The following is a 20,228-nucleotide window of genomic DNA, read 5'->3' as shown; positions in this document are numbered from 1 at the left end:
AAAAAAAAAGTTAATTCAAAATAAGGCAAAAGGAGTGGACTTCTGTATCTCCTCTACATTGACCAGCCATTGGCGACACTGGGAGCAAACCTGCCTGGATGAGTTGGCTTTCTGCCGGGGCAACTTTGGAAACAGAATCCCTGTGGTGAGGTGTCTGAGGGGTCTGGGCTAGGGTTGCACATGCACATGCATACACACCACACACACACACACACACTATACACACACACACACACGGGATTTATAAGGTGGAAATGGAGCCACAGGCATTTTTTATACTGCCGAGTTCTGTGTGGGGCACCATCCACGCACTCTGTCCCTGACCGTCCGGCAGACCTAGCTGACATGGCTCAGTATCCGGGCTGGGCAGCTAGAACCCTCAGTCGGGTGTGCATAGCCACAAGCTGACAGGCATCAATTTCTCCAGCAGGTCAACCACATCATCAAAGCCGAGGTGGTGTGAGATCGATGTGGGTATTAATCGACAGTGTAAATTCCAGTTTCTCCCAGGGTTCCCGTTTGTCCTTCTTCTCCCCTATCACATGTCAACTTTCTCCCCTGGCCGCCTGCCCAGGTGACTTCATTCCAGTACTGGCGGTCACAGTCTTTCATAGACTATACCCTTAACTTTAAGATCTGATTCCTATTCATTCGTTATTCTGTATCACTCAGACTGGCCTCTTTCTCTATCGAAATCCTAACCTAAAATAACCCACATTTAGCAAAGAAACAAACCATGGTCATTTAATGTACTTGTGTTTGGAGAGAGGATAAGAACCCTGGCCAAATACCTCCTAACAGTATACTCTTAATCATCCTACAATTCTGTTTGCACATCTTATAGGATTATCTTAAGAATAGACTGAGTTATTATTTATAAAGGACTAAACCAGTACTGGCGCACTGTAGGCACTATGCATACTGTTCCCCAAGGAGCAACTGGACAAAGGGTCATAATAATTGCCTCACTTGGCTCCTACTCTACATTCTCAAAGGCATCAACATCCAACTTCTAAGATTCTCTGGTCTGGGTAACAGCCAAAGACATGGACAGAAGTGGATTATACGAATTCCTGAGAGACTTAGGACAGGAATGGAAGGGGCCAGCGATAATCTCAAGATGGGCACAAGGTAATAAAGATATGTATTACTAAGTTAATCAACAAATATCCATTGTTCGCTATATGTTAGGGAATTTGACCCATGGGAGGTCAAAAGAAGCCTCAGCCACACACACCAGATTATGGCTTAATTGTGAATTTTTTCTCTCAATCATCTATATCAGGGTGTCTCTGAATGTATTCAGAGTTTCATTTGGAGATAATATCAATATTATCTCTCCCTTTTCCAAACATTTTAATTGAGGTATAACACACATGAGTTTAAAAAGCATTTTAATCTTAAATGAATTTAGCCAATGAATTTACATATTTAGATCCTCACTATAATCAAGACATTGGTTATATTAAGCATACATCTAGTATTTCGGTAAATGAAGTATTGCTTTATAGTCTTTCCCTTTTAATTTTTAAAAGTAGGGGAACTTTAACAGTAGTAGACAAGACTTCCTTCTGCTGGATGTCATCCCTGTTTTCTTCTTTCTTCTTTCTCCTTTCTTCATTCTTCTTTCTCTTTCTCCTTCATCAACATCAACATTATCATTATTATCATTATCATCATTATCATTATCATCATTAGCTTCATAGCAGCTACTGTGTATTAACTGCTTACCACATACCAGGTTCTGCTGTAACTATTTACTCTCATCATTTCATTTTATGGTAACTAAAGTCTCATGGCAAAAGCACTGTTACCTCATTTTACAGGTGAGGAGTTTTAGGCTGAAAAAAAGTTAAGCAACTTGTTCAAAGTTAAAAATTATCTGATAAATACATATTTTACCTGGCCCCCAAATCTCTGGTCATATCCATTAAGTCATATTGGCTGGAAGGAAAGAAAGAAGGAGAGAAAGAGAGAGAGGGAGAGAGAGAGAGACGGGGGGAAGTTAAAGGAAAAAAAGTTAGAAATAAAAGGAGTTGGTATTTAAAGGGGTAACACGCATGAAAGCAAAAGATGGAAAGTCTTTACAGTGAAGCATTAGAAGAAAGAAAGTTAGCAAGAGCATTCCCAGTCTTTAGACAAACCAACCTGAGATGCTTACAATGGATTATGAAAAGCCAATAGCACGTGTTGGGGCACTGCTTCATTTTGGGGACTGTGATGTAATCAGGGATGCGAGAATCTAAATGTAGATGACATTTGAAAAGTTCATTTTAGAATTAATATTACCCACCAGAAAGCAGACTGAGCTTTTAAGTATCTTATAGAAACTTAGTGAAGTCAATTAAAATAATAATAATAATAAAAATAATTCCTGACTTGTGGTGTCGCAGTGGCTAGAGCATTGACTTGGGACACTGAGGACCCAGGTTAGAAACCCTAAGCTCGCTGGCTTTATCGCGGACTCACCAGCTTGAGTACAGGGTCACCTGCTTGAGCATGGATCACAAATATTATCCCATGATTGTTGGCTTGAGTCCAAGGTCGCTGGCTTGAGCAAGGAGTTGCTGGCTTAGCTTGAGCCCCCCAGGCAAGGCATGCATTGTTTAATCAATGAACAATCAATTAACAACTAAACTGCCTCAACTGAGTTGATGCTTCTAATCTTTCTCCTTTCCTGCCTGTCTGTATGTCTCTCTTTTCCACAAGAAAAAAAAAAAAAAAGAAGAGCAGGAATTATATACAGGCAACATTAGTCTCAGGATCATTGATGGAATTATAAAATATAATAAAATGGATATTTTCTTTGTTTAATGTACCATGTACCATATTATTTTATTTTAATGAACATGAACATATTTACTAGGGCTTTCATAATACCATTCCTTTTGATTTTGTTTTCCTCAATAATTAATGATAAACTCTCTATAAGGTTTTTCAAGATGATAACTATCCTATGTGTTTAGAAAGAAAATTTAGTATGTCATTTCTCAAGGTATATATATATATATGTGTATATATATGTGTATATATATGTATATATATATATGCAAGTTATATTTTTTAAAGTAGAGAGAAAGTAAAGTAAAATGGCCTTTTGAGACCCATGGCATTCTTGCAAATTAGGTATTTTAACTTCCACAATTTATAAATCTGTTTTGTACAGGTTGTTCCTTCTGTTTGGAATATTTCTTGTTCAGATAATTGCACGACCATGTAATTTCGCCTAGCTCCATCATCAAAGTCAAGAAAAGTGCAATTTTTACAACTGCAATTACCTTTCTAAGTAAGTTTTACAATTTAAAATTATTGTGCATTTAATTCACAATTTATTGATGATTTTCAAATTGCCTACAGGATGGTCTTATGGAAAACTTTTATTAATCCCGCTGAAGTGTTCAGCAACACACAGTTAGGAAAAATGAGAGCCAATTCTATAGCAGAATAGGTAAAAGGTAGTGTTTAATAAGACATGATAAATAGCGCTGTATCAGTGTGGACTTCTCCTCAAATTTTTCTCCAATCTGTCACCAACTGAGATGCAAATGCATACCAGGCCTGATAATTAGAGATCATTAGACCCACATCTGTATTTGGCTACCACACAGGGGTAAAGCTTGGTGGCAGGAGCCAGATGTTGGGGTGGGAGAAGATTATCCCATCTGTCAGCAGTGGGAGTCTAAAACAAGGGGCAGCGAGAAAGAGACAGACAGAAGGGAACAGAGAAGAAACTGAAATGAGCAAACACTACAAAAGGACATTAAGTTTAGGGCCCCGGTATTTACAAACAGACGTTTTATTGACAAAGCCAATTGCTTATGGTAACTTAATTCTTCTGAGTTTTTAAAACTCTTCTTGGGAGAGCTGACATCCACCATCTGCGGGTGAGTGCATGCTGCCATGTACGTGCAAGTGAGGGGGACCAGAGACACACTATGAGAGAATGAGGCTGGCTAAATGATCACAGCGAACACTGTTCACGCCACAATGTCAGGCCACTGTCGCCTGTTGCTTTACTTGAGTTCACAGACACACTCATTTCAAAGCTGACACAATCCCTGAATGATTAGTCAGTTTTTCTAACGATTCTGTTGGAGGCTCAGGGGTCTCAAACTCGCGGCCCGCCCACCAATTTTGTGCGGCCCGCAGACAGTCTGCGGGCCGCACAAAATTGGTGGGCGGGCCGATGGGGCTCGCGGGCCGCAAATTTGAGACCCCTGTAAGCCTCCAAAAAGGTGTTACGGACACATATGGCCACCTGAAGACCTGAAACCATAAAATACATGAAAGAAATTGTAGAAGGTAAGTTCCTTGACATTGACGTTACTGGTCAAATTCATACCAGTAATGCTACAGGTAAAGCTAGAAGTATTATAAAATGGGGTGGTGAGAAGGAAGTAAATTGTGAGCCACATTTTATATTAGTGAAATGTAATATGAAATTACTATCCTGCTCCTCCCCCTCTCCATTAGTATTTGATAATGTTTTCAATCACATCTGGTTTTATTTTACTTTTATTTTTTAATTCAGTGAGAGGAGGGGAGGCAGAGACAGATCCTGCATGTGCCCCCACCAGAATCTACTAGGCAAGCCCACTAGGGATCAAGGCTCTTCCCATCTGGGGCATTGCTCCATTGCTCAGCAACTGAGCTCTTCTTAGCACCTGAGGCAGAGGCCATGGAGCTATCCTCAGCACCTGGGCCCAACTCAGTCCAATGAAGCCATGGCTGCAGGAGAGGAAGAGAGAGGGAGAGAGAGATAGGGAGAGAGAGAGAGAGGGAGAAGTGAGAGGGGGAGGGTGGGGAAGCAGATGGGTGCTTCTCCTGTGTGCCCTGACCAGGAATTGATCCTGGGACTTTCACACAACAGGCCAATGCTCTACCACTGAGCCAACCGGCCAGGGCTGTTATGGTTTTTTATTTTTTGTTGTTGTTGTTTTAATACTTCCATCAAAGCAGCAAAGATCTCTGAGGTATACATAATAAAATATAAATATTACACCCTAAATGAAAATTCCTTTTGTGTATGGCATTAAAAAATTATCTGAGGCCTGACCTATGGTGGCACAGTGGATAAAGTGTTGACCTAGAATGCTGAGGTTGCCAGTTGGAAACCCTGGGCTTGCCTGGTCAAGGCACATATGGAAGTTGATGCTTCCTGCTCCTCCCCACTCTACTCTCTCTCTCTCTCTCCCTCTTTCTCCTCTATAAAATAAATAAATAAAATCTTAAAAAAATTATCTGAGACTTGATTAATATAGTTGAACACAATAAATGTATTCATCGATTTATTATTTTTATGCCAAGAAATGGTTCTTTCTATGTGTAATATTTATCTTACATGGTTAATATCAGACATGTATATATAATTTTCAACTCTTCTATATAATGATGTTAAATAAATCAATTATAAGAACAATGTTCATGACAGACTAATTTTAAAAAAATCTTATTTAGATCTATTTAGTGTTTCAAAAATGTGACTTGTCTGCAGCCTGCAAAATCACAAGTAATTTTTTATATCAATATGACTGCTGAAAAGGAATATGCAAAATATTTCAAATGAAATATACTATCTCAAAGGGAGCCTGATAATCTCTGATTCATGTTTAAAAAGATCTAAGAGGGGAAGTAATAAATACCTTACTTAAAATCATATTAAAGCAATGCTATTGTCCTAGACAACAATTATATTTCTTGTATGCAGGTGCAGTTTATTCCTAAATCCTTTGCTTAATGTCAATTGTTTTAATATTTGCTTAAGGAAAATGTTAAAATATTAATAGTCTAAAACCTACAGAGTCACTTGTTTGAACTTTCAGTTCAATCACTTACAAAAACCCCTAAGATTTAATATAAATACGGAAATGGAAGTAGATATGTTATGAAAGATGTAATGTCTGGACAGATACTTTTTCAATTAGCAGGGGCAACTCCAACCATAGCAAAAATAAAGGTAGTACTTTTGAAAATTAAATAGAAATAGTTGAAAAAGATGAGAAAATCTTCATTTTAAAATGTTCAGTGAGCTTCAAATTGTAGTGTTCTGCAATGATCATGCATTTAAAATTAGTTCCTTTTAATCAAAACATATAAATTCCATTTTAGAACATTTCATTGCGGAAATAATACATATCATTATCTGATAGGAACATTCAACTCTTTCTTGGTATGACCACTCTAGATTTCAGCATTACTCCAGAGAACATTAACAGTCTGTTAAATGTACACAAGTGTAAAACACAAGTCCCATTCCTATTGGCCCTTGTAATTACATAATTGAAGACATGTTTTACATAATTTATTCAACATAGTAAGTGAAATCAGTTAAACAAGCAGCTGATTAAAATTTAACCATTGCATCTCCATTGGTAACTTATAAAACTTCTGGGCAATTTAGATAACATTTCTTCACTTTTTTAATCGTAAGTAGCCTTTACGTTTGAGTACTTCCTGCAGTGCTATTTCCCTGACTCAAAGGCTGCAATTATTTCAAAGTAAACGTGAACTGTTTCTGACAGAGATGCAAATGAAAGATTGGTAAAATCACAGTTGAACACTCACCCCCACACAACGCAGGCCAGAAGAAAGACCGAGGGACCGACCGCAATCACCTACCTCCTTGAAGAACAACTGCTTTGCTCTGAGTCATCTTTAATAGTGTTTTATTTCTAGATCTCAGTTGGCATTTGTGCACATGCTATTTGTGTTTTAACATCCTTTACAAAAACTAATTCACATTGGGTTGTAAACCTAATTATGAAAGCTAGAAATAAAAAAAGGTACAGACTTAATGCTGTTTGCTGTTAGAAAGTTGTGTCCCATTCCATTTGGTCTTGGTAGGCCTGCTATTTGGTCATTCATAATCCCCAGATACTGTGGTGCAGAAAGTGACCATGTGACCTGGACTAACCTCTCAGGATACCCATCCTTCTCATTAAAGGGATTTCTTCTTTTTCTTTCTTTTTTTTTGTGTGACAGAAACAGACAGAGGGACAGACAGACAGAAAGGGATAGAGATGAGAAGCATCAATTCTTCATTGTGGCACCTTAGTTGTTCATTGATTGCTTTCTCATATGTGCCTTGAAATGGGGAGTGACAGCAGACTGAGTGACCCCTTGCTCAAGCCATTGACCTTAGGCTCAAACTGGTTAGCCTGGCTCAAACCAGATCAGCCCATGCTCAAGATGGTGACCTCAGGGTTTCAAACCTGGGTCCTCCGCATCCCAGTCCAATGCTCTATCCACTGCACCACCGCCTGGTCCGGATCATTAAAGGGATTTCTTTGCTTAGCAGCAAGTAGCTCAAACCTCGGCAAATGTTGCCCTTCTCTCCCCCTCAATTCCCCTTGATCTCTTGATATTGCAGAGCTGTAAAGATGCTTCCATGTCTAACTAGTATTTACCTGCCTCCCTGCCTTCAGGGACATCTTCCATTGAAAGAAGAAACGGGAGATGAGGAGAGCTCTGAAGGCACCAATGGGTACTCTGCATACAATTCTGCTTAAAGTCCTCTCTGTACTGGGCCTTTCAATAAATCTGTGTTTCCTCAGGACACTGATGAATACAAATAAGAAGAGAATAGCAGTCAAAAACGAACGGCACGATCCAAAGTAAAGCAGTATGAAAGAGGACAGCATGTGCAGGGTACTGTATGGATAGGTGTGTGTAGGTAGGGAGAGCAGAGTTAGTGGTTTTACAATTAGCTTTGACATAAAAATTACAGCAAATCTGTGAGGAATTTATTGTATAATGTGTATTATCAATAATGCCACCACTAGGAGAATGGCCTGGCCAGACATGTATTGTGGGAGGGTAACAAAAAAGACTGTAGAAGAGATATGACTAGAGGAGAGATTGGAAATAGGGAACAGGACATTGTTAGAAAAGTGCTGCCGTGATTAATAAGAGGTGAGCTACTTTAGTTGGTAATGACATTGAGGGGGGAAAAGAGAACAGTGGTTACTTAAAGCACAGCTGAGACTAAAGAGACTGAACTTTGTGAAAATAACTAGAGTGTTGAGTGAGAGAAGGACACATCACCATTTTTTACATTCCTAATTTTAATGACTAAATGGATGCTGGAATCACTAACCCTGGGCCAAGTCTTTCTAATTGAGGGCAACAGCTTCCCTCAACTGTGCCTCTCCACTTCAATCCATTGCCCACTGTACTCAGAATATTCTGGTATCAATACAAATCTTCTCCTGTCAAGTCTTTATGGCTTCCTCTTTTCCTTAGAATAAGGCCCCAATCTTAATGTGGTCTACACCCAGGCCTCACAGGATCTACCCCTTCCATTTTCTCTAAAGCCTCCTTCCTGTTGACCCTTTTTCCCTCACTTTCTGAGCTCCAAGCCATACAAAATTTCCTCTCAGTTTCTCAACTCATCATAGCATTGCCCTGTCTCAAAGTCTGTGCATTTTATTCCTTATTCCTGAAATCTTCATCTCCCTCATGTCACCATCACCTGGTTTCCAAGAAGGAGTTTCTTGTTCAGTTGTCAGCTTGGCATTCCACTTAGAGAAGTTTCCTCTGAATTATAGGACCAGATCTGGCCCTCTTACTGTGTAACCCCATGATACCCTATACTTTAACAAAGAAGTCTTTCCTTTGTATCTTTGTTTTTAATATATACATCTACGTTCACTCTGACTTCCCATCTTTCATTCTTAGTTATATGGTCTAGCTTGGATGACCAAAAGCATCTTGGGAATTGTATTAAGGATACAAGATACATTTAGTTTAGGTTTACCAGAATTTATTTACATGGGTTGCTGTCACTTCCATGATAGTAAGGTTATTCATAAGTGTCCCTGCAGGGGGAAAAGACTTCCAGTTATACCGTAGAGTGTTGTGTCCTTGTGACCTGAGAGTAAAAGGTGAGATGTTCTTCACTGAAATGAAAATGTCCTACAGAACCTGGCACATCAAGGATGTAGGTGGTGGAAAGGAACAATGTTTGGAATATAAAAAGCTGGAAGCCAGCCTGAGGAATAGTCTTCCATATCCTGTATCTTCCATTAGAAAGATTTTCTCATATTTGATACCACTCTAAACATGTATACAGCATTGCCTGTAGCAAGTTTTGATACTAAAATAAGCTTTTTAAACTTCAGTAAGAAAAATAAATTACCTTTTTATTACTGCTATAGGGAATAAAATGACAAAAATCATTGTTATGTAAAGAAGTGTTCATATAGTATTTAATCAAAATACCAAATGTTCATTTATCTTTGATTTATAATTTGATGCTTGTGATAGCAGTCACATTTTTAAAATATGTAAATAACTTGTCATTTTTTTTCTCATTCTAAATTAATGCTCTGTTTTGTTTTTTTTATAATAATTTTATTTTTTTAATGGGGTGACATCAATAAATCAGGATACATATATTCAAAGATAACAAGTCCAGGTTATCTTGTCGTTCAATTATGTTGCATACCCATCACCCAAAGTCAGATTGTCCTCTGTCACCTTCTATCTGGTTTTCTTTGTGCCCCTCCCCCTCCCCTTTCCCTCTCCCTTTCCCCCTTCTCCCCCCATAACCACCACACTCTTATCAATGTCTCTTAGTTTCACTTTTATGTCCCACCTACGTATGGAATAATGCAGTTCCTGGTTTTTTCTGATTTACTTATTTCGCTTCGTATCATGTTATCAAGATCCCACCATTTTGCTGTAAATGTTCCGATGTCATCATTTCTTATGGCTGAGTAGTATTCCATAGTGTATATGTGCCACATCTTCTTTATCCAATCATCTATTGATGGGCTTTTTGGTTGTTTCCATGTCCTGGCCACTGTGAACAATGCTGCAATGAACATGGGGCTGCATGTGTCTTTACGTATCAATGTTTCTGAGTTTTTGGGGTATATACCCAGTAGAGGGATTGCTGGGTCATAAGGTAGTTCTATTTTCAGTTTTTTGAGGAACCACCATACTTTCTTCCATAATGGTTGTACTACTTTACATTCCCACCAACAGTGTATGAGGGTTCATTTTTCTCCACAGCCTCTCCAACATTTGCTATTACCTGTCTTGCTAATAATAGCTAATCAAACAGGTGTGAGGTGGTATCTCATTGCAGTTTTGATTTACATTTCTCTAATAGCTAAAGAAGATGAGCATCTTTTCATATATCTGTTGGCCATTTGTATTTCTTCCTGGGAGAAGTGTCTGTTCATATCCACTTCCCATTTTTTTATTGGATTGTTTGTTTGTTTGTTGTTGAGTTTTATGAGTTCTTTGTAAATTTTGGATATTAGGCCCTTATCTGAGCTGTTGTTTGAAAATATCATTTCCCATTTAGTTGGCTTTCTGTTTATTTTGTTATCAGTTTCTCATGCTCTGTTTTTTAAAACCTGATTTTGTATTACTGTCCTCTTTTTCTAAAAAAAACCCATTTTATTTATTCATTTTGGGGAGGAAAGAGAAAGAGAGAAAGAAGGGGGGGGGGAAAGAGCAGGAAGCATCAACTTTCATATGTGCCTTGACCAGGCAAGCCAAGGGTTTTGAACCGGTGACCTCAATGTTGCATATCGATTCTTTACCCACTGTGCCACCACAGGTCAGGCAGGCTACATTACTGTTCTTAAAGAGGGTTTATTCAGATTATACAAACTTAAGATCTCTAAAGCCTAGGTCTCCCTATGTATCATCCCACCTTAGTGTTGCATTTTGCAACACGGAACATAATGACTGTCAACAGCTGACACTCCATAAATAGGTACCGAATGAACAAGTGGCGATTTAACATTATAATTTATTCATTATACAGGGCGATGCTGTGGTCATTGATTTTATTGGAAAACAGACAGCTATTTGCTTTGAGGAAGTAGAAGCATACCAATCTTTATAAAGATTAGCTATGTTAAGTATTATATTTACCTAAACATTATAAAATAAACTGGCTTGGCTTTTAAAAATATATGTTTTTGTCATCATTTTTTATCTTAATTACCTTTTAATTATCCATTACTTTTTATAGTTACCTACTGTTTATTGTCATTTGAGGGAAAAATTAAACACATTCTATTTTAGACTATATAAAATCTACCTCACTGTTCTTCACATTTCTGGTTACTGAAAAAAAGAAATTTATTTGAGAAGTTATCTGTATATTGTCACTGACAGCAATGTAATAGATCACCATATCTATGGCATTGCCAATCAAAACAGTATTTTAGCACATTAAATCAACCAGTTTTATTCTGCTTAAAAGACCATGGGTAATACCAGTAGGTTCAGTGACCAAAGTATGGGGCAAAAATGCATGATAAAATTGAGCAAAGTTTTAAAGTGTTTATTGATCATTTTTCTTTCTATAGATAAAAAAAATCATGCCCTAGTTATTCATTCTTATTCAGAGCCAGTAAGTCTAAGAAACTGGGTCAGAATTTAGATTTTTTCCCTTGAAATTCCATCTGTATCAGTGGATTCTGATCATGAGTTTCCTTAGCCCCAAGAAAGCTACTTTAAAAAAAATTGAATTTCATCCTCTATAGTTGAACAAAGTTGCATTATTCCAAATGTTTATGAGTAGAATATCAATTCCTGTCCTTTATAAATAAGCTTAGAACTGAGGTTTAAACAATGTCTTAGAAAACACTTGAATGTCTTGCAGTAACAATCTTTCTGAGGCAACAGATTCATGGAAACTGATTCAATGGCAAGAGAACAAATCCTATTTTTTTCTCTCACTTTCATACAATACACCTTTCCTCTGAATTTTAATAAATTATATAATTTAAAAATATACAAACTGAAAAGAAACTGTTCTTAATTGTAAACTGATGTTTGTTTGTACATAAATGTTTTTTTTAATATTTTGAGTGAATTTGTCAGAGGACTAGACTGATAATTTCATCGAGCTTAATTTTTTTATTTATTTTCTTTGTGAATACTGCTTGTATTCATTACAACTATAGGTAGATATGATCTGTTAAGAAAGATATGATCTGTTAAGGAAGTTACAAGTTATTATTATTTTCTATCTTTAAAGGACTAAGTAAGCATTAGCTGTGTTTTCTATCAACAATCCCATTCTAATCATGGACATACTACTTTCTAGAACCGCTGAGTATGAGCATATTTAAAAATTGGTTTAGTTTTTATAAGGCATAGATCCTCAATTATTTTTAACTGTTCCACACTCAGAGAGCATCCATAGAAATAAATGAAAGTTAATAAAAGGGGAAGATGGAATACCCAACATTGTTATATCCATATTAATGACTCTTTGTTGCTTTTAAAATGTTCATTTGGAAGCCAGAGAACCGTTTATTTTGCTAGAAATCACTGAGCTCAGAGCTTTCTACCAGTATCTCATCTAGCTAGTTAGAACTGTCATGGCAAAGGAAACAATCAGCAGAATAAAAATACAACCTAGAGTATGGGATTAAATATTTGCAAACCACATTTTTTTATAAGAGACTACAGCTTAATAGCAAATAACCTGACTTTAAGATGGAATTGAATAGACAATTTACATCTCATGTTAAGTATTCTTTTTACCATAATGAATGAATGAAATGAATGAGAGAGAGGGAGAGAGGAAGGGAGGGAGAAAGAAGAAAGGAAGAATAAAAAAGGAAGAAAGGAGGGAAGGAATGAAAACAATATTGCCATGGTCTCCTGATGCCTGGGAATCTTTATTGTAAAGGGACTATGTGGACTTTCGTGTTGGTGTTTTAAATCAATCTAGTCAATTATTAGAGGATTTGGGGGAAAGTCTGACTAAAGTAGTTATTCTGAGCCCTGAATCCAAATAGAAATTTTAAAAATCCAATGTGGCTCTTGAACTTGGAGAATCTGACTCAATGCTAATGTGCACAAAAATAAGATTAGCTGAATTAGCCAAGTCCTGTTGTTTCTTTTTAACTGTAAGCATTTCCATCCTTATATTCAGCAAATTGTTGAGTAAACTATATTACATCTTCAGCTTTCTATAATTATAGTATTACTCCTATGCACTTCTAAATTCCATAGCAATTTATTTCTAGAAAAGTTTTATAAACTAATGTGTTGCTAACTAAGGATGTGAGTACAGAAAAGGTTTCTCTCTTAAATTTCTAAAATGAAGATGCAACTCCTCTGATATTAAAGAGTGTTTTTAAGTAGAGTAAGCAGACATCAACCAGGGTAACTTGAAGGGCTGAAAGATGGTTCCTGTTGTACATGAAATATTATAACAGAAAGGTGCATTTTTTAAAAAATTAGATCTTCCTTGTCAAAATGAGTTGGAAGGGCAAATGAGGAGAAAAGATAACCAAAGTTTATCTCTGGAAATCCATTTAACCCAATGCCACCTAGGTCCTGGAAAGATATGGACGGTGAGATGTGTTTCATTACTAGTTCTCTATGTTTCTTATTCTCAGATCAGGTAGTGATAGTAATGGAAAAGAGAGAACAAAGTAGGAAATAAAAGGACAGGTAATTTTATGTTTGGTTCCACCCATGTCTTGTAGAGTAGGTAGACAGGAGAAAGGAAAGAAAGATCTAGTTACACAGTCTCGAAAGAAAAGAACTAATGAATTGTACCTTCCTTAAAATGACACTTCAACCTTTGCCTAGCTCAAGATGATGAAGGAATAGCAGATATATCTTAAAAAGGACCAAGTACTCCTATAGCAAAGTCAAAATGCAAAACAAAGGGTATGTTTCCGACTTACAGAAATAGTTCATGCATATTCATGTTCCTTTAAGTCTTCCAAATGAGTAAATAACAGGCAGTTTTATAGTAATTACTGGATTGCAATATTTATAGAAAACTGACCACCGTGAATACACAATTATTCTATTATGTCCACTCTAATAAATACAAAGTCTGCTTATTCATTTAGAGTGATATAGCAATCTTGTTTTCATCCTTGCCACACAGAAGTGCACTGAATCTCTTGGTAAGAAAATATGTGGGTAGAATTTCTATTTTAGAGAAATTATATCTGTATGAGGTTAATATACTTAATTTGGATGAAACTGTGCAGAAATGTATAATTTTCTTCATTAATAGCAAAGCTGGATTTGGTTTAAAATGGAACGATTTCATAAAGTTCCCTGACGAAAATGGACAAATTTATTATTCTCACAAACTTCATTTGAGAATATAAGTACTTGTGACAATGTTTACTTATGCCTTTATAAGTGTAATTATATATTCATGTCATTTATTCTTGATGGAGTATTCTTGGTTGGAAAAACATAACAAAACTTATAATAAAAATTATTTCTTTTAGATTATTTTATCAAAATCAATTAGAGAAAAAATAATGGAAGTTGACAGTTTTTTATATTACTTCAAAACTAAAATTGATGGGTATTTGTTAAAACAAAACAAGAAAAGAACATGATTCATAAACACCTTCTTTTGGAAAAATGTTTCATTCATTTATGCCATATATAGTTGAGTTGGCAAATGGCGATTTTAGAAAATCTGAATGAAACAATTCACACTTTCTTTTTAGAATGTCAACAACAAATGATGAACAGATATACCACTTGTTGTGTGGCTGCCGCTGTTTTTAATGCTTTATGTGCATGAATTCACATAATCGTATGATGCAGGCTATATAATTACTCTCATTGTACAGAGGAGGACGCCAAGTCACAGGGAAGTTCAAAGACTCCTCAAAACCACACAGCTGAACAGATATTCTGGCCTCAGCAGTCTGGTCTAGAATTTGAGCATGTAATCGATATGCTTTAGCACTCACATGTTCTGACAGCAGAGTTTCAGTTGAGTACAGGTTAAGCAGAAGATAGAAATGGACCCATAATTAGCTGATAAGACAAAGCAACTCTACAGTGGTTCAAATGGAAAAGAGAGATTTATGATAACCTTCACGCCTTCTAATTTCTAATTCCTTGATATGACCTCTTTTTAAAATTTCTCTCTTCTCTCTTCTCTCTCTCTCCTCCCACAACCATGGCTCGATTGATTGGAACACATTGGCCCCAGGCACTAAGGACGGCTGTGTAGAGCCTCCACCTCAGGCACTAAAAATAGCTTGGTTGTGAGCCTGGCCCAAGATGGGCAGAACATCAGCCTCAAATGGTGGTTGCCAGGTAAAGCCAGATCAAGGCATATGTAGGAGTCTCTCTCTCTTCCCTCTCACTTGGAAAGAGAAAAAAAGAAGAAATAGCAATCTTCAAAAAACTTAAATTTTCTTAAATATATTTAAAATCTACTTGATGTTTTATTTTAACAGAGGTAGATAGGATCTAGAAGACTGGGATTACTCCAAAGTTTTGATGTTGACTTGGTTATTTGAAAACTTACAGATTTTGAGCATAGGAGTAAAATTTGTGTTAGATGTTTTCCTTATTTTTCTGTCTCTGTGTCTCTTCAATTTTAGAACTCTTACAGTCGACCATAGTCTCTTGAGAGTATAAATGATTAAAAATAAGGATGTTTTCCTGGAGTAGCACGGTGAGTCAAGAAGGAACACTTGTCTTGCATTTTTCCAAAGTCAATTAGAAATGGGCGGAATTGCTCTGAAAAAACAACTATTGCATAAAATCCATGGCTATTATATTTTTAAGCATATAATTTACTATATGAATGTGAGCCGAAGCATATTTGCCATCCTGTGGGAATGAACCACAAAATGTACACTAGGGAATTTTGTTTTATTTCCATAGTATACTATTACTATGTATTCAAATTACTCATTACAAAAAGAAGTCTCTAAATAAGACTGGAAACACATATAGGTCTTATAGTCAACATTTGAAAAAGTATTTCAATACATAGTCTTTGATAAATGGTGCCAAAAGTTTCCGTTATTTGTCTCACATACAGTAAAATTGGCAAATGGAGATTTTTAGAAAAGCTGAATGAAACCAATTCACACATTGTCTGAAATACTTTTGTAGTTGTGCATTTTATCTATTCATATTATATATTTCTCAATCTAAACCATATATACTGCCACTCTCAGCCCTGTTCATTTTAATATTTCACTTTGTTTTTCCTTTTCATTTATATACCATAAATCTATACAGTCATCCATCCTATTCCTAGGGCATCAGTCAAATTATTGTTAAGTTTAATAGAATAAGGAGAGTCATGTTCCTTGTTGTTTATCCATTCTGAAAACATAAAATTGTGTTGAGAAATATAAGTGTAATGTAAAAGATGCTCAGTATCACTAATCATCAGGTAAATGTAAATTAAAACCACAGTGAGATATCAGCTCACACCTGTAAGAATGGCTACCATCAATAAATCAACAAACAAGTATTGGTGAAGATGTAGAGAAAAGGGAAAGCTTGTGCACTGTTGGTGAGATTGTAAACTGGTGCAGCCACTATGAAAACCAGTGGGGAGGTTCTTCAAAAATTAAAAATAGAACTAACATAAGACCCATAAATTTCACTTCTGGGTATTTATACAAAGAAATCCTTAAGACTAATTTGAAGAGACATATGAACCCCTATATTCAATGTAGCATTATTTACAATAGCCAAGATATGGAAGTAACTTAAGTGACTATTGATAGACAAGTAGATAAAGATGTTGTGGTAGATAGATACAATGGAATATTACTCATTTGTAGAATAAAATCTTACCACTTGTGACAACATGGATGGACTTTCCGGATATTATGCTAACACTTTACCTTAATAGCTTTTCCTTATTTTAGAAAAATAGAAAAACTTTCCATTCCTTTTACATACCTGACCTTCAGCTGCTGGAACACTGAGAAAAATAAAGTTTCAACTTAACTAGTATATGAAAAGAGTAAACAAGTAAAATTTTTCTTCAAATAAGAAATAGACAAATACCATATGTATATTGTTTGTGCCTCTTTATCAAATATATAATAGAACCTTTTAAAATGCTTACAGTAAAAATAACTGACATTTTTCTTTACAATGACCATCTTTGCTTCTAAGTAATTCTCTGAATTTTTAATCATAGATGAAAAATATTCTTAGATTTTTGCACTAATAGTGTGTTTTCTGTATGATTGTTAATCTCTTGTTCCATGGTAGCAAAGCTGCTTTTGAGAGTGTTGATACTAATTTACATGCATACCAGTTGTCTATGAGCCTGTCTGCCGACATTTCTCCCAAAACACACAGGGATTTTCATATTTTCAAATTTTTTCTTTGTTAGAAAGCAAACAAACAAACAAAACAGGAGTTTCCTCATGTCTTTTTTAAGTCTCAGTCTCATATTATGACTGAAGCTGAACTATTTTCATATTCATATGCTTACTATTTTTTATGGTGCCTATACTTGGAAATCTCTTTAACACTGTTGACCATTACAAAAAGATTTTAATGCTTTAAAAGTCTTTTAATTTCTGTATTTTGAAAAGATTCCCTTAGTTTGTTATTCATCACTTGAATTTTACTAGTAATAACTTTTTGATGTATAAATTGTTTGTATTATTTTAAATCAAGTACATGGATTTTTCCCTTGGTGACTGTCTCTGTTGCTCTCATACTTAAAAAGTTAACTTATGCTTAGAAGTCTACAGATCACAAAGAGTAATTATCTAGATTGTCATTTCATTAAGAAATTCTGGCTTTACATTTACCCTAATTTGACTTTCCATCAATCTCTGATTTTAGCTTCTGCCTTTCCCTCTTGAATTTATTTTAGTAGCTGTGAAATGAAAAGCAAAATTATTGTCTCTTCCTAAACATAGCCAATATTTCCAAGTCCATTTATTAAGTAATCCTTCTTTTGCAAACAGTTTGTGATATTTTCTTATTTCTATACATACTGACTTCATATATACTTGCCCATACATATATATATATAGATAGATAGATAGATATATAGATAGATAGATATATAGATAGATATATAGATAGATATTTTTTGTCCTCCATTCACTCAATGTATTTGTCTGGATGTTCTTGTGAGTATTGTTGCTTAAATGTACTACAGATTTACTATATGTTCCAATATTCATAGTGTTTCAACATTTTAAAAATACATTTAAAGCATATTAAGAGACACCTAAATTATATTTCTCTCTTATGCCATGTGAATTATCTGTTAGTGGCTATTCTTAAAGAGAATTGGTATTTTAGATAATTTTATCTTTATTATCACTGTGGCTTATAAGTAATTTAAAAACAAACAACTTTGACAAATTTTTAAATAATAATGATTGTTAAGTCCTTGTAAGAAAACATATAGTCCTAAAAAACAAATCTTCAGCAGTCATAAAATCACTAAATTAAACTTTCTGTTCTATAGCTTATAAAACAATTTAGTGTATGGTTTGTGAATCTAAAGTACACACATAAACTTCACTTAGAGTCTAGGGGCCAAGTCTACTAGTACCCTGGCATTCATGCCCAGAATATTTTAAAAACCACTAATATGTCACTCTCCAATATTTTCCAATGCATTGGTGGTCTACAGTCTTAAAGGACAATTTAACAGAACTGAGAACCCATTAAATAATACAGGACCACAATTATGGGAAAAGAGTCATTCATATTTAGACCATCCACAGGAACAATAAAAGAATCAAAAGAGGAAAAGTTGTGAAATGGAAATGGAAGTGAGGAAAGGGAGCAGGGAAAGATAAGAAAGTAACAGGAGAGCGGAAGTGAATTATAGAGGTGGGAATCTGAAAGGAACTGACCAGATGTCATCCCCAATACTGTGTCTTTCAAAACTTCAGATATCCCTGCCCATCCTGCAAGAAGAGAATTAGGAAATGGAGCCTTGTTGTGTAGATGTTTTGTTCTAACAAGGAGTGCCTCATTTAAATATGATACTGTTTGCTTTATGCAAAACAGAAAATGAAACATTGCTAAAGGATTCTTTGTGCTGTTTCTGGTCTATAACTTAACAGATCTGCTCCACCAGAACAAACATTTGTTGAATATCATGGAAATGGTTTTGAAAAGTATAATGTCAGCAAGATTACCTATGACCACAACCATTGAACAAGGTCATACCTGTATGGTGAAATACACAAACCCACTCACAAAATGGGCAGTTTCAGAGATCTTGTCATAGCCATGCTTATATTCTTTCAAACACTCTGTTATTTTTCTGTTCTTAAGACATGTCTTCAAACTCTTCCTCATACTCCACGCAAGCAAGGGGCTTTAATCACACCAGTCTCCATGTCCATTTGTCCAGAACTGTTGCCTATGATCCATCCTTTGACTAACTTACATATACTCCTGACCTTTCTGATCAATCAGATGAATGATAAAGGCTAAGGCTTATGGTGCCCAACTTGGTAGAAGCTGCCATCTCCTCTGAGTGGTTAAAATAAATAACTCCTTCAGTGTAGTTCCCTGTCTCCTGCCAGCAAGCAATATCTGTGTGTGGGAGGAAGCAAGATCTTACCTTTGATGTCTGGTCTTGTATTGGAGCTGCTCTTTTGACAAGTTTTCAAAAGCCCCCTACTATGAATGCTGAGTTAAGTACCCTTATGAATATGCATGAATATAAACTTCCCTTACTCATTTTGGTGGCTACTTACTGTGCTGGGTTGCCCTGGAAGCCATTCCAAATAGTTCCAAGTTTGTGCTTGAGATTCTTAATGGTGGTAATTATCTGTTGCAGCCATGCAGTACCAAATATGATGCGTGTTAGAGATACTTTAAAAAATAATAATAAAAACGACTAAAGATGCTAATTCCCACATTTTAGTTCCTACAGGGCAATTAGCCCCTAGTAATGATGTTTATATTTATATGCAAATGTTTCAGGAAAAAATGAATCCTAACAGAGACTTCGTATCAATACTATTGGGAGATGAGAGCATTCCATCTGTCTGTAGAAAATGCCTGCCATTAGCTCTACGTGTAGCCTATTCTGTAATAGAAACTATTTAATCTTAAGTAATTCATTCTTCATTTTGTGTTACTTTCCCTTCTGTTCTTTTATTAAGACTCCGAATGAATGTTCAGTATGTGTGGTTCTTCAGGGCCTGCACACAGGTGACTTGCCACATTTTCTTCTGAGTATCATCTGTTCTTTGAATTATTACCTGATAGCAACACCATTCCTCATTTCAGGATAATAACTGAGTAACCAAAGCAGGCATCTCAGGGGGCACTTATGCGTTACTACCCTCTGTTTTAGGCATTGTTATAGCATGCAAAGACAGAAATATAATGAAGAAGCAAAATTCTGCAACACAGATCTAGTAGTTCTTGACTGGCCTCTGGGCTATACATATGGAAACTAAAGCTTAAAGACATTTCAGAACTCCCTGTTCAATCAAAGTTAGGAAACA

General features: G+C 35.8%; 1 non-coding gene across 1 annotated transcript; it reads right to left on the bottom strand.

Moving 5' to 3' along the window:
- Positions 1–4,829: 4,829 nt before the first annotated feature.
- Positions 4,830–4,905, bottom strand: TRNAN-GUU (transfer RNA asparagine (anticodon GUU)). The gene has a single exon. It is a non-coding gene; the product is annotated as a tRNA-Asn (tRNA).
- Positions 4,906–20,228: the final 15,323 nt, after the last annotated feature.

This window comes from Saccopteryx bilineata, chromosome 4 (genome assembly GCF_036850765.1).
Source record: "Saccopteryx bilineata isolate mSacBil1 chromosome 4, mSacBil1_pri_phased_curated, whole genome shotgun sequence".
Classification (NCBI taxonomy): domain Eukaryota; kingdom Metazoa; phylum Chordata; class Mammalia; order Chiroptera; family Emballonuridae; genus Saccopteryx; species Saccopteryx bilineata.
The sequence above is the reverse complement of the archived record's forward strand: the minus strand, read 5'-3'. Positions and strand labels throughout refer to the sequence as shown.